This window comes from Manacus vitellinus, unplaced genomic scaffold (genome assembly GCF_001715985.3).
Source record: "Manacus vitellinus isolate BGI_N305 unplaced genomic scaffold, ASM171598v3 scaffold_6_pilon, whole genome shotgun sequence".
Classification (NCBI taxonomy): domain Eukaryota; kingdom Metazoa; phylum Chordata; class Aves; order Passeriformes; family Pipridae; genus Manacus; species Manacus vitellinus.
The window spans coordinates 37,815,414-37,827,366 of record NW_021940750.1 but is presented as its reverse complement, the minus strand read 5'-3'; the positions used below and the strand labels follow the sequence as shown (position 1 = coordinate 37,827,366).

Sequence of the window (11,953 nt, the reverse complement as noted above, 5' to 3'; positions counted from 1 at the left end):
ACGCTGCTGGGGCAAGAAGGCTGAGGTTTGCATTTATTCCAGATCAGGCATATTTACCATGTAACCTCTACGGGGAAATGGCTCCTCTGGAATCACCGAATCTGCTAATACATGAGGCCTTGGTACATAGGTGGTGTGGTGAGGTTAGTGCCCTGTGACTGGCTTGTTCAGCGCAATAAAAATATATTGGGTTCTTAAGATGTTGACCAATGGGTTTGGGAAAGAGATGATTGATTCCCACAGCTGAGAAACAGGGATTGTAATATGTTTTGCCAGAGGAGACCGGTTTGACGGATGAGTTCATTTAAGGATTATGCTATAGATAGAGCTGTTGACAGAATGAATTTGTTTTTATTTTTCATCAGTAGGTATAACACAAAGCAGAACTAATTGAAAGTACTTTCCTTGTGGCATCTGGCTGTGTTTCTTGCTTTAAGTCTTTCACACGCTGTAAAATTACACCAAGGGCTTTTCTTCACTTCCATTCGGTCTCCAAGTTTTCCATCACCGTGTTGCGCGTGGGTTCCCAGCGTGTCAGACGCGCTAGGAAGTTGCAGACTACACAAGAAATGGAGCTGGGCCATTGTTCCTTCTTCTTGCACGAATGTTCTGGTATGCATCACAGATCCATGCTGGGGTGTCCTCACCTCGGGGCTGGTGGCAAAGCTGAAACATGAATGACCTTACAGATATTTCTGATGGCGTTTTAAACCGTGACCTGCGCTAAATATCATCCCTGTGTGGAGTGATCTCGTTCTGTGTAAGGCCCAGGCCTGGAAGGTGATTATGTTTACCCAAGGAGGTGTTCTGAGGTTGAAGGAAGGTGTTGAGTAAAGTTCTGGAAACAGCTTTTCCAAGCAGCCAAAGTGAATAAATCCCATAGTTCCTTCAGGGATTTGGCTTGCTGCGTTCATTGCTCTCCTGGTCAGACTGCTATCGCCTGCTGGCTCGGGCTGGGTGATGGAAGCAGGAGCTCAGCTCCCCAGGCACTTCCCTCTGCTGTTTGTGGGATCTCTGTGCTGAGATCATGCAGACTGTCAGAGTGAAAGACTGAGCTCTGCGGTTCAAACTCATCCTACAAATTTGATCTGTGGGTTTTGGCTGGGGGTGTTTTTTTCTCTCTTTCTTTTCCAGTTGTGGTCAAATAAGAGTTTTCCAGAACTGTCTCACACAGGGCCAAAGAACAGGAATGCAGCGAGCACAGCCAAACCGACGGACTCACAACCTCAAGGGAGAAAATACCCCCAGGTCGCTGCCACCAAGTCCAATACCTGAGGAGAAGAGCCCATGTGATTTCAGGATTACATTACAGGCTGAATTCTAGCCTCCACTTGGCCTCAGACCTGAACTTTAAGCACCAGCCAAAACATAATCCGAATTTGAGGACTGGCTATTGGTCTGTCTCATCTCCTGCTCCTCACATGTGCAGTCATTCAACAGAAGCTGAAATGTGTTTTCCCTGCCAGGGGCCGTTGGTTTCCAAACAACTACATCAGCGTGGTGAGTGATGGAGTTTCCATCAACTGCTGTAGGCCAAATGCAGTCATCTGAATTCAGGTCTTGGCAGGTACAGAACTTGGAGTTGTCAATGATTTTTATATGAAATGGTACCTAATTACGATTTCTCATCCTGTGCTTTAGTTCCGTGAAAGTTCTTGGAACTGCAGATGAATGGGAGCTTTTTGTCTCTTAGCAAGTGATATTTTCTGTTCTTTAATTGACCTTTGAAATAATTTAGTCTGGGCTTGGATCTGGGTTAAATATAGCTGGTTATTTTCACTCTGAGTATGTAATACATGAAAGAACCTAGGTATCCTTTGAATGTGTTTTGACAAGTGCCCTGTCTGTGTTCAGGTATGTATTTATAAATATTTGTGCTGTGTGTATTAAAATGACACTTCCAAAAGCAAGTACTTTCTCTCCTGTAGCAAAATATTTGTCCAAAGTGTAGTGTTAGGTTTCCAAAAAATGGGCAGTTCAAAGAGGGTAAGACACTTGGAAAGAAGTGAGCAAGGAGGGGATATGGGCTGAGCCATCAGCACTTATGAAGTGAACGTGGAGCCATTATCCACTTTATCCCATAAAACCAGGACTAGATGGTGCCTAAAGCACTTGCCAGACAGCAAGGTTAAAGGAAGCAAAAGAAATTATCATAAAATCATAGAATATCCTGAGTTGGAAGGGACGCACAAGGATAATCAAGTCCAGCTCCTGGCCTTGCACAGCACCATCCCCAAGAATCCCACCATATGCCTGAGAGCATTGTCCAAACACTTCTTCAACTCTGGCAGCCTTGGTGCTGTGACCACTGCCCTGGGGAGCCCGTTCCAGTGCCCAACCACCCTATGAGTGAAGAACCTTTTCCTAACATCCAACCTAAACCACCCCTGACACGACTTCAGGCCATTCCCTCAGGTCCTGACACAGGTCACCAGGGAGAAGAGATCAGTGTCTGCCCCTCTACTCTCTTTTCTACCAGGCTTCATGGCACTGCAGAACACCTTGCTAGGGTTGGTGTGGGGGCTAAAGCTTTCCAAGGATAGGATTAACCAAACTCATGGAAAACAGCCCAAGCAGCACCTGTTCACTGCAGAAGCCATATGAATACAGCATCTGTCTTCTGAAGACTCTAAACTGCTGTGGGCTGGGAGCTTGCTGGGTGTGGGACAACTGCTCTTCCCTTTCTGATACTCATTTCCAAAGCATTTATTACTGACTACTGTCAGAGGTAAGATGCTGAGCTCCTGTTCTTATTAAAGATGATCATTCTTATCTTCCTAATTTATATGACAAACCCATGAAGTCTAAGGAGCTACTGCCTGCAAAACAGAAGCAAGATCCCAACAGTTTTTTCCTCCAATCCCTTGCCTAAGGTGGATTTCAGTTCAAAAGAGGAACAACCAAAAAAAAAAAAAAAAAAGAATAAATTCAAAGTATTTGTCAGCATTTCCTCTGTGTTTTCCACATACAAAATCCCTCTCCCTTGATTTTCTCTTCTCTTTTCATCCTGATAGCAGAGACACCCCATCTGAGCTGTGATCCCCCCTTCTCTCCGTACTCCAAAGATAGGAAATATTTAACTGATTTCTTTTTTCCCACTTTTTTCATCACTTCTCATCTCATGTTTGATACAGGAACAAGGTCCTGTCTTTCCTTGTTTGAGGGTAATGCCCAAAGCCGCAGCCTCCCTGAGGAACTGACTCTGGTTCATCATTACCCTACTGTTTATGTAGCCATTTACAACCAGATTCCTCTCATTTGCAATGTGCAGGTGTCTAAGAAAGGTGTAAATGGGTGTCTGGAGTAGACCAGCATCATGTCTGCTCTGCTTCCTACTAGCAGTTCTTCTCCAGAATGGAAGACCTGTCAGGCACTGCTCCAGGGGACATCAACTGCTCTTACCTTTTTTCCCTTTCCATCGGGGTGGGACAGTGCAAAAAGATCAACCCAAGTCCAGAAAGTGTGGCTGCAGCAGGGTCAGTGAAGATGGCAGCATCACATGCGTTTTTGGGACGGAAAAGGTAAAAATTACCCCTTCTGAAAGAGTATCACAGAACCACAGAGTATGCTGAGTTGGAAGGGACCCATAAGGATCACTGAGTCCAACCAAAACAACCTCTGGCCCTCTCTCCTGACAGCCTGTGATCTGAGTCATCAAATTCCCTTCTCCTGTAACTGCTGCTGCCACTTTTCAGGGGGTGGAAAGCCCCATTAGCTCAGACCTACCAGTGCCACTTGGCAGCTGTGGTGATTTACAGCAGAAAAGATTCATCGTCTGCAACCTGTCAGGGCAGGATCTCCAACTTCATTTGAAACACTCCTGCTCTTTCAGATGATTTACTGCCCAAGCACAACGTGGTCATTTTATCTCTCTTCTCCTCCCCCCGTGCCCACGACAGACTGGATCCCACTCACAATCCCCTTCCAGAGATTCAGTGCCCAGTGAGTGGGATAAAAGCCGCTCCATTTTCCGTGGGCCCTCCTGGGCAGTTCTGCTGGAAGACGACTGCGTAGCCAATTGCCGTGTCCATTTTGCTGGCACCTCCAGCGTTTTATGCGGTGTCTGAATCCCAACAGGCACCTCACGCCTGCTAATGGCTTCACAGGCCAGCCAATCAACTGGTTATTTACGGCAGGCACGTCTCAAAACCGTCGGGTCAAGTTTTCCTACCCTGACGTATTTTTTTTTTTAAAGGAACACATAAATCCTCTCCTGCCATTTGCAGCTTAAACCCTCCTGAGTGTGAAGCCAGTGGGTTAAAGTTTCCAGCAATAGTATCAAACTGTATTTTAAAGGGTTGTTCTCCTGACTCTTTAGGGGCCTGGGCACCTCGTCTGAGTCATGAATCAGTTCACACTGCATGATTTATAGGCATTAAGCTCTCTCTTTGGTGTCCTTTAGCTCCGGAGTTGGAAGTCATAACCAAGGAAATTGAGACCTTTCCACTGTTCCAGTGTTTTTATGTTTAAGGTGCTCCCCTGAAAAGTCACGGTGACATCTTCATTAGGTGCTCTGAAGTGAGATACTAGAAGGAGTACAGAATTCCTGCATTTGCAGAATCTGATCCTGCTGCTCCAAAATTCATAAGCTCACAAACAGGAGGATGAAGCATTTGTGTAAAGTGAACCCTTTACTTGGAGCTGTGTAAATCTCGGTGCTAGAGCAGTATGAGTCAAAGAAGTTAACCAGAAGATTTCCCAGTCTTCAAAACTTCCCAGTCTTGAAGACTTAAACACCAAAACATAACTACCTATAGCAGCAGCTACTGTGCATGAAGGGCATCTCAATCAGAAAGCATGGGGTAATTCCTGGGCACACTCTTTATAAGTGGATGAAACAGGATCACAGTCAGCTTTCTGTTCAGTCTGTGCTGGTATCTTTTCAACATATCTGCATGTTTAGAAGTGAAAAATGGCTATTGTAAAGTGAAGTAAGGAAATTAAAACAAACCCAGTTTCTGAAGCCATGAACACTGTGCTGTGTTTCAGTGATTTGAAAAATAAATTGCTTATAAAAGTAAATTAACTGTAAATGACACAAAGTGGAATTTTTGTCTGGTCTCATGTCATAAAATAAGCCTTTTCCTTGTCAGGATACAAGAAACTTTGAAACTGATAACATACTGCCAACACACCTTCGGCTTTCAACATTTCTAGAGTTTGGAAAATATTATCTTACAGATCAAAGGTATTTAAATGGCCTTGCCCACAACACTTAATATTAAACCTAATTCAACAAATTTGGACTGATCCACAAAATTTCATGTTGATAAAACAAGGGATACTTCGCTCTGTCTGTTGCTGGGAGCCTGTGCAGGACACTATGGGATCCATCATCTTCCTTTTCCCAGAGGTCTCAGAAGAAGTGACTGGACCTGCTGGACACTGATTTAAAGTTGTACAGGTAAGGGCAAACACGACAATGAATCCAGCCCTGAACTTAATGTTTATTTCTTCAGCCTTCCATGGGAAAAAACTCAGTACCTGGCAGAGCACCTTGAACTTTCTCAGTGCTACAGCCCACGCAAGGTGACCTCTCCTGCTCTCAGACCTCACTGACTTTTCCAGCCCTTTCCGACCCTCCAAGTACTGATTTGTGGACCTTGTTCCCCAAAGGAATAAGCTCAAATCTTGACATTGAGTCTCCTAGTCCACATGGGACTATTTGGGTGACAATAGCACATGAGAACAAGTGTAAGGCCCCCAGGGAGTGTCACCCCTACCCTCTGCATGGAGCCTGCTCTGGAAGGGACCATCAACTCCAGGTTTTCTTTGGAGGACAGGAGGAGGAGTGACTTTTGGGAGCTAGCCTGAAATGTACTGAAACTGTGTGGACTACCACGTGCCACAGGGTGGATGGTCTTACATGTGTTCATTTAGGTCCATGCTCTGGGAATGATGGAGGCCCATGTCCTTCTGGTCACTGATAATGACTTCTGCTGACAAGAGCAATAATTTCCACCCAAGATGACTCACTATTTGCAATGTTTTGTGGCATTTCTCTGTTTACAAGTGGAGACCACTTAAGCACAGCAAATTTTTAAGTCATGGGCATTTGTGAGCACAAACAGAAACTAATGAGAAGATATAAACACCAAAGTGTTAACCCTTGAGTGACCTCTGAAACAGCTGCATGAGAAATGTGGGGCTTTAAAAAAAAATTCTTTTTGTGGCACTTCAGTGGGTGATTTGAAGAGTATTTTCAAAGGTGAACGGGTCCTTGTTAGAAGGTGGCACTGCACAGTGCATGCGAGTGGAAGTCTGTGATGAAAGTCAAGGCAGGCACCTGGAGAGGCTCTGGAAAACAGAGGTTTCTGGGCTGTGCTGTTGTGTTATCAGCTCCATGGCTGAGTGGGGAACAGGCACTGTGTGTGGTGGAAGTTTTTAAAATGATTTTCATCAACATGATTAAATACTTATTACATGAGTCAGCCATACGGGCTTCATTAAACCAGTGAACTCAGAGGAGCCTCCTCATCTGTTTATGAAATCCATCTGGAATTACGGATGGCTCAGGAGAAGGAGGATGAATGCAGCTCAGTGTGACAGAAGCCCATTCCCCTCCCAGGAGCCTGCCTGCACTAACACACGCTGCACTCCTCGCCCCGCAGTCAGGGAAAAAGGCTTTTATTTTTCTTTCTGCACATTCCTGGGCAAAGAACCAAGGCCTGCCATGACTTTGACAGTGAGACTTTAAATATACCCTGTCGGGATGTGACACAAGCACCTTTTTCTGGTGGCAGGATATAACACAGCTTTAAAAAAGAAAAAAAAAGTAGACACAAGCCTTTGCACTGGAGGGAAGTGTACCTTGAAAGGAAAGGCTTAATGAACTTTAACCAGCCTTCCAAGATCTTTATTAGCTGCCCCTTTATCAAATTAAATTCACACTGTGCTAGGCAGCTTAAGTACTGCAAGTTGATGTCATGTGCTAAGTGCCAAAGTAGGCTTTAATTGGCTGTTTAAATGAGAAAAGGGGTCCTGCTGTGCTGCACATGCACGTACACATATATACAGCCAGGGGGGCCGGCGGGACAGAGCCTGGCTTGGGCTATCCCCCTGTGAAAAGACCAAAACAAGGGACCAGTTTTCTCTTTAACCAGCTGGAAAGATTTTGCTCTCTGTCAGATTGAGCCCCTTCTCTACCACCAGGCCAAATGACTGAAGGAAAAGTTGCATGAAGGCCCCTAAGCTCTGTCCCCAAGGTTGTAGGTGACACAAGGTGTCTTGTCCGTGGCTGATGTGCTTCAAGGTAAGCTGGGATGAGATGTTCCTTCCAGAAATGTCATTCCATGAAGTCACGCAGAGCTGGCTCTTGGTGAGCAACATTCCCAAGGAACGCCTGCCCATTAACCTGGCAGGGTTTTATTAAAGATTTTTTGTGTTGGTCACAGCTCGGTTTCATCGATCACAAATTTGTCACAGATGTCAACAGGAGTAGCCAGAGTAGTAAAGGCTGGAGGGAGATGAGCAGGTCACCTGACCTGCAGAAGGATTTTGATCTTAAAAATACATCGTGGGGGCAGCAGTGGTGGCTGTGGAGTTAAGATTACAGACAGCTCCGCCCCTAAAATGTGGGGTCCTTTACCTTCCCAGTGGGAATCTCTGGCCTCCCAGGAGGAGCAGTTAGTCACACATGGGGAAATCCTGCTGGGATTGCTTGCATGGGATTGTCCAAGGCAACCACTTGCATGACTAACAGCTCTACCCCTTTGTGAGAGGAATGAAAAATGAAGTGGCGGTGGCGTTTCATACTCCTGCGGCCCAGAAGGAACAAGGGTGAAAGTGCTGCTGGAACTTGCTAAATTTGAACAGTTGTTTTCTGTTAACACATGGCCTTAAAAAAATGTGATTTGAGAAGCTTGTTAGAGAGTTAGTGTTAACATCTAGTCCCAGTGCAATTGGGCCCATCTGGGCGACAACCCTCCCCGAGCATCCTGCTTTCCCCATCCAGCTGCATCCTTCTGTCCCACTCATCTTCCTCACATCCCAGGGCTGATACTCAGCCTTTGGTTTGATCTGCCATGGTGGCCAGCTCCAGTGGTGCCTGGAAACACCCTCCTTACCCATGTGGACCCACGGGGCTAAGCAGCAATGGCAGTGAGCTCTCAGCTTGCTTTCTGCAGGAACTGGGATTGGGAAGCAATGGCATTTGAGCCCCCTTGGCTGTCGCTCTGCTGTTCTGCTGGGCAGAGATGCTGGTGGTGCCTGGGGGGCTTTGCAGCAGCATCATGGACTACAAAGCTTTCTCTTCCTCTTTCATTAAGCATGCAGAAAGCAATTTTTCACTGATGTGGCAGATCTGACCTTCTCTCTTTCTCTCCCTCTTCTCCTTCCTCTGCCTTCACTTCCAGCTCTTTTCTGGTTTCCTCCCAGGCCCTCTCATGTCCCCCTCCCTGAGTCTACCTTCTCCCTCTCTCTTTCCTACCCACTTCCCCCGGTAAGCTGGACACTTTGGGGAACTCCTGTCTCCTCTCTGCAACTTGCAGCTGATTTTATCTGCCCCCTGGGGATGGATTTCATGAGCCAGCAGCCAGCTGAGGTGCAGAGGCTTCCGGCACTTGCACTAACCTGCATTCCAGCATTAAAGATAATGGATACAATGGAAAATCAATGGAGAATATGTAACTTTATCCCATTCATAGCTTCATATTGCATTACACCATGGCCTTCAGATACATAAAAGTGATATATGGCTGAACTTGGCAGGAGAAAAAACACAGGAAACAAATATCTTTGGTAAGAATCACAGTTTAGGTATAACTTATATAAAAAATAGGCCTAAATATCTTTTGTTTTTCATTAAGTTTTATTTCATAATTATTTTCCAGTAATATGCCAGAGTGCAAAAAATAAATCAAGGCTTTGTGCATATTACAGATTTCCCTGGAGTGAGGTAAGAGAGAGAAAGAAAACGACTGCTTGACTTTCCAACCTCAGCCACATGCCAAATCTGTCAGAAATACTGCTTTTTTACATTATATCAGTGGAGGAAATTATTGCTGCTGTTATCTGCCCTTTGGTCAGGAGCATATTCTGCACCTTGGCTAATGTGCGTTTGCGGCGCAGCCACCTGCACTTTTTCGAGGAGTTCATCTAATTACAGGGTAGATGAGTCAGGCTGCATTTCCTATGGGCTGTCTTCAAACATAGGAAGTTATTAATACTGATTAGCTGAAAAAGTCCAGGTCTTCTCCACGACGTTTCCTGGCTAATATTAGACACACCTTCTGTACTTTAAGGTGTGATGGCTGATAAGAACCAGTAGTAGGGCAGCCGGGGGTTTACAGCGGTGGGTGCAGTGTGGGACACACTGTCCCAAGAGGGTTTTTTTCCTTACACCTTTGAATGAATTCAAGAAGACAGGCTTGGGATGGGAAAATACAAGCAGCAGGCACAGTCTGGGATGTGCGAGTCCCTTAGGAAATGATGAGGGAGCGGCACGGCGCTGCCTTGTCTTGGTGCCTGGCAGCAGAAGAGAGTTATTGGGAAATTTTCCCTTCGCTAGAAAGAAATATCTCCCCAAAGGAGAGCTCAAAGTTCCTAGGAGATACTGTTGTAAGTCTTAAGCTCCTTGTTTTGGAAGAAGACTAAAAGAAACTTGGCTTTTTAAAGAGAATTAAGCAGCTGTAGCCAAGATACAACAACAGGCACAACAGAGACCTACTGGGATGGGGGTCCCTGCAGATGCCTGGGATGAGCAAGGTTTGGAGACAGAGGAGGGCATAATAAAGAGCCTCACTGAATAAAGTGAGGCTGCAAGGTCTATTTTCAGGTCTTCCATCAATCTAAAAATACCTGCTGGGCTGTTTGCTGACCCCTCTTTCACCCTTTCCCTGTCTCCTCTGTGCAGACTCCAGGGCCAGGGGTTGTTGGTGGAGTCCCAGCTTCACACTGGGACCGTTGGGGCTCCTCAGGACTCCCATGTTAACCTAAGCTATGAGACTTGTCATCATTCCACGTGAAGAGGTAGAAAAGGGAATGTCCTATGGCACAGTGGATGGAGGGACAGGACCATGGTGGTGATGGGAAGCTCAGCTCGTATCTGCCCCTTGGATGGGGGAGTTTGGGGGTCCCCATCTGCCTGAGCAGTGACTGTGGCTCAGAGACACCTGGTCTAGCTCTGGTGAAGCAGCAAAGGGGTGGAGGTACCAAGGCAGCACAGCTGGGCCCACTGGTGACAACGGGGGCTTCACTGGTGTCTTGTGAAAGATTTCCAGATGATAAACCAGAAGGCAGAAAGAGGGACAGATGGACAGCGTTCTGGAGATTTATCCAAGTCATGCAAAGGGGAATATGGAACACAGCCAGAAAGTTCTTGAGATATAAGTGATTATACCTTATAAAATAGGTAAAATAATAGAGTTCCAGCAACCAGGATTGGGAGCCAGAAGGATGGAGATTAAATGCTTTAAACATTCATGAACCAAATCTTGTATCACAGATGTCTTGCTGTTTTATCTCTTGATTTATTTCACTTTTGCAAGCCACAGAAAAATGGTACGTGATGGTTTTTCCTTTTCAGTTCCCACTAGTGAGTTTACAAAGCTTGCCAAATGTGAAGAACTTCACAGAAATCAAGAAGAAAAAGCTTCCTGGCTGGCTGGTTTTTCCATTGCTTCCTCAGCTCTACCATGGTGGCTGCTCTAATTTATTCTGCAACCAGAGGGGACAATTGGTCACAGCACTGGCATGTGGGATAAGAGAGAGTGGCTGGCACACAGCACCATAGCTGCTCTGGAATCTAAGGAAAGTCGATTTTAGTTGAAAGGACTGGGTTCTCCTCGCTCCCTGGGTAAAGGAGGAATGTCTTTGCTGAGGGCCGTGCCATTGCATGGGCGCAGCCTGGTGAAAAGGGGAAAACTAGGCTGCAAAAACCTTTCCTCCTAAGGTCCCTCAGTTTTATATTCTTAGTCAGAGAACATCATACCGACAGGAAATTATGCTTCCTTTCTCCCTCACTTCTCTGGGTTAGATTTCAGCTCCTCCTGTGTAACACAGCTCGCACAGGTGAAGTTATTTTGCAGCATAAAGTTGGTGTTTCTCCAAATAATTAAACCAATGTTTATAACATTATGGCCCATAAAAGGGATAAGTATTATCCTCATTTTACAGGTGTGAAAATCTAGACAATTTGACCATGGTGTGGAAAAGAAATTATGTTGAACTCGCAGCATTGGATTCATGTAACTCATCCCACTTCTTGACTGTAGATCAGAGTTCATACAGTCATGCTCTATAAATACCTGCCAGCAAATATATATGGGATATTAAAAAAAACTACTCTTGCCTCAAACTTTGATTCAGTCTAAATGTATCCTCCTAATACCTAGTTTTTCTGTATTTGGTCTAAAAAGCTCATAAATTGAGTCACACGAAGAAACTTTGGGAAGAAGATTGCCTGAAATAGGGCTTCTGTTGTTGGAGGCTGCTGCTCCCCATACTAACCTGTGCCTTGCATGTCTCAGTTGCAAATGAGATGGAAAATCAGAGCTGCTTTGGCCAGAAGGCCAGAAGCTTATCCAGGATTTGGATTCTCCTTTTTATTTTCCTTTCTTTTTCTTCTTTCCTCAAACAGAATGTTCAATTGCTGCACTACTTTGCAACACAGAAAAGCGAGATTCAGGAGCTGGACTTCAATAATCCCTGTGGGTCCCTTCCAACTCAGAGTATCCTGTGATTCTATGAAGATACTCCCATTTCTGTCCACTGGAAGTGGGATGGATCTGATTTATAAAGTAAAATGACATGCACAGAAGTAGGCAAGAAACAGGGGGAAAATCAACGAGAAGCTACTTCTAGGGAATCATTAAAAAACAGAGGATAGAATTTCTTCCTTAGTGAGTTGTTTTTGCCCAGGAACATTTCAGTCCTAAAGCAAATCCAGAGACCGTTGTGAGTTTATGACATATGACTCGTATCTTGAAAGTTTACAGCAGATTGCAACAGACTG

General features: G+C 45.3%; 1 long non-coding RNA gene across 1 annotated transcript; it reads right to left on the bottom strand.

Moving 5' to 3' along the window:
- Positions 1-432: 432 nt before the first annotated feature.
- LOC115307933 lies at positions 433-3,996 on the bottom strand. The gene is made up of 3 exons (XR_003916290.1): positions 3,916-3,996; positions 3,403-3,466; positions 433-666 (listed from the first exon to the last, which is right to left on the bottom strand). It is a non-coding gene; the product is annotated as an uncharacterized LOC115307933 (long non-coding RNA).
- Between the last annotated feature and the right edge of the window lie 7,957 nt (positions 3,997-11,953).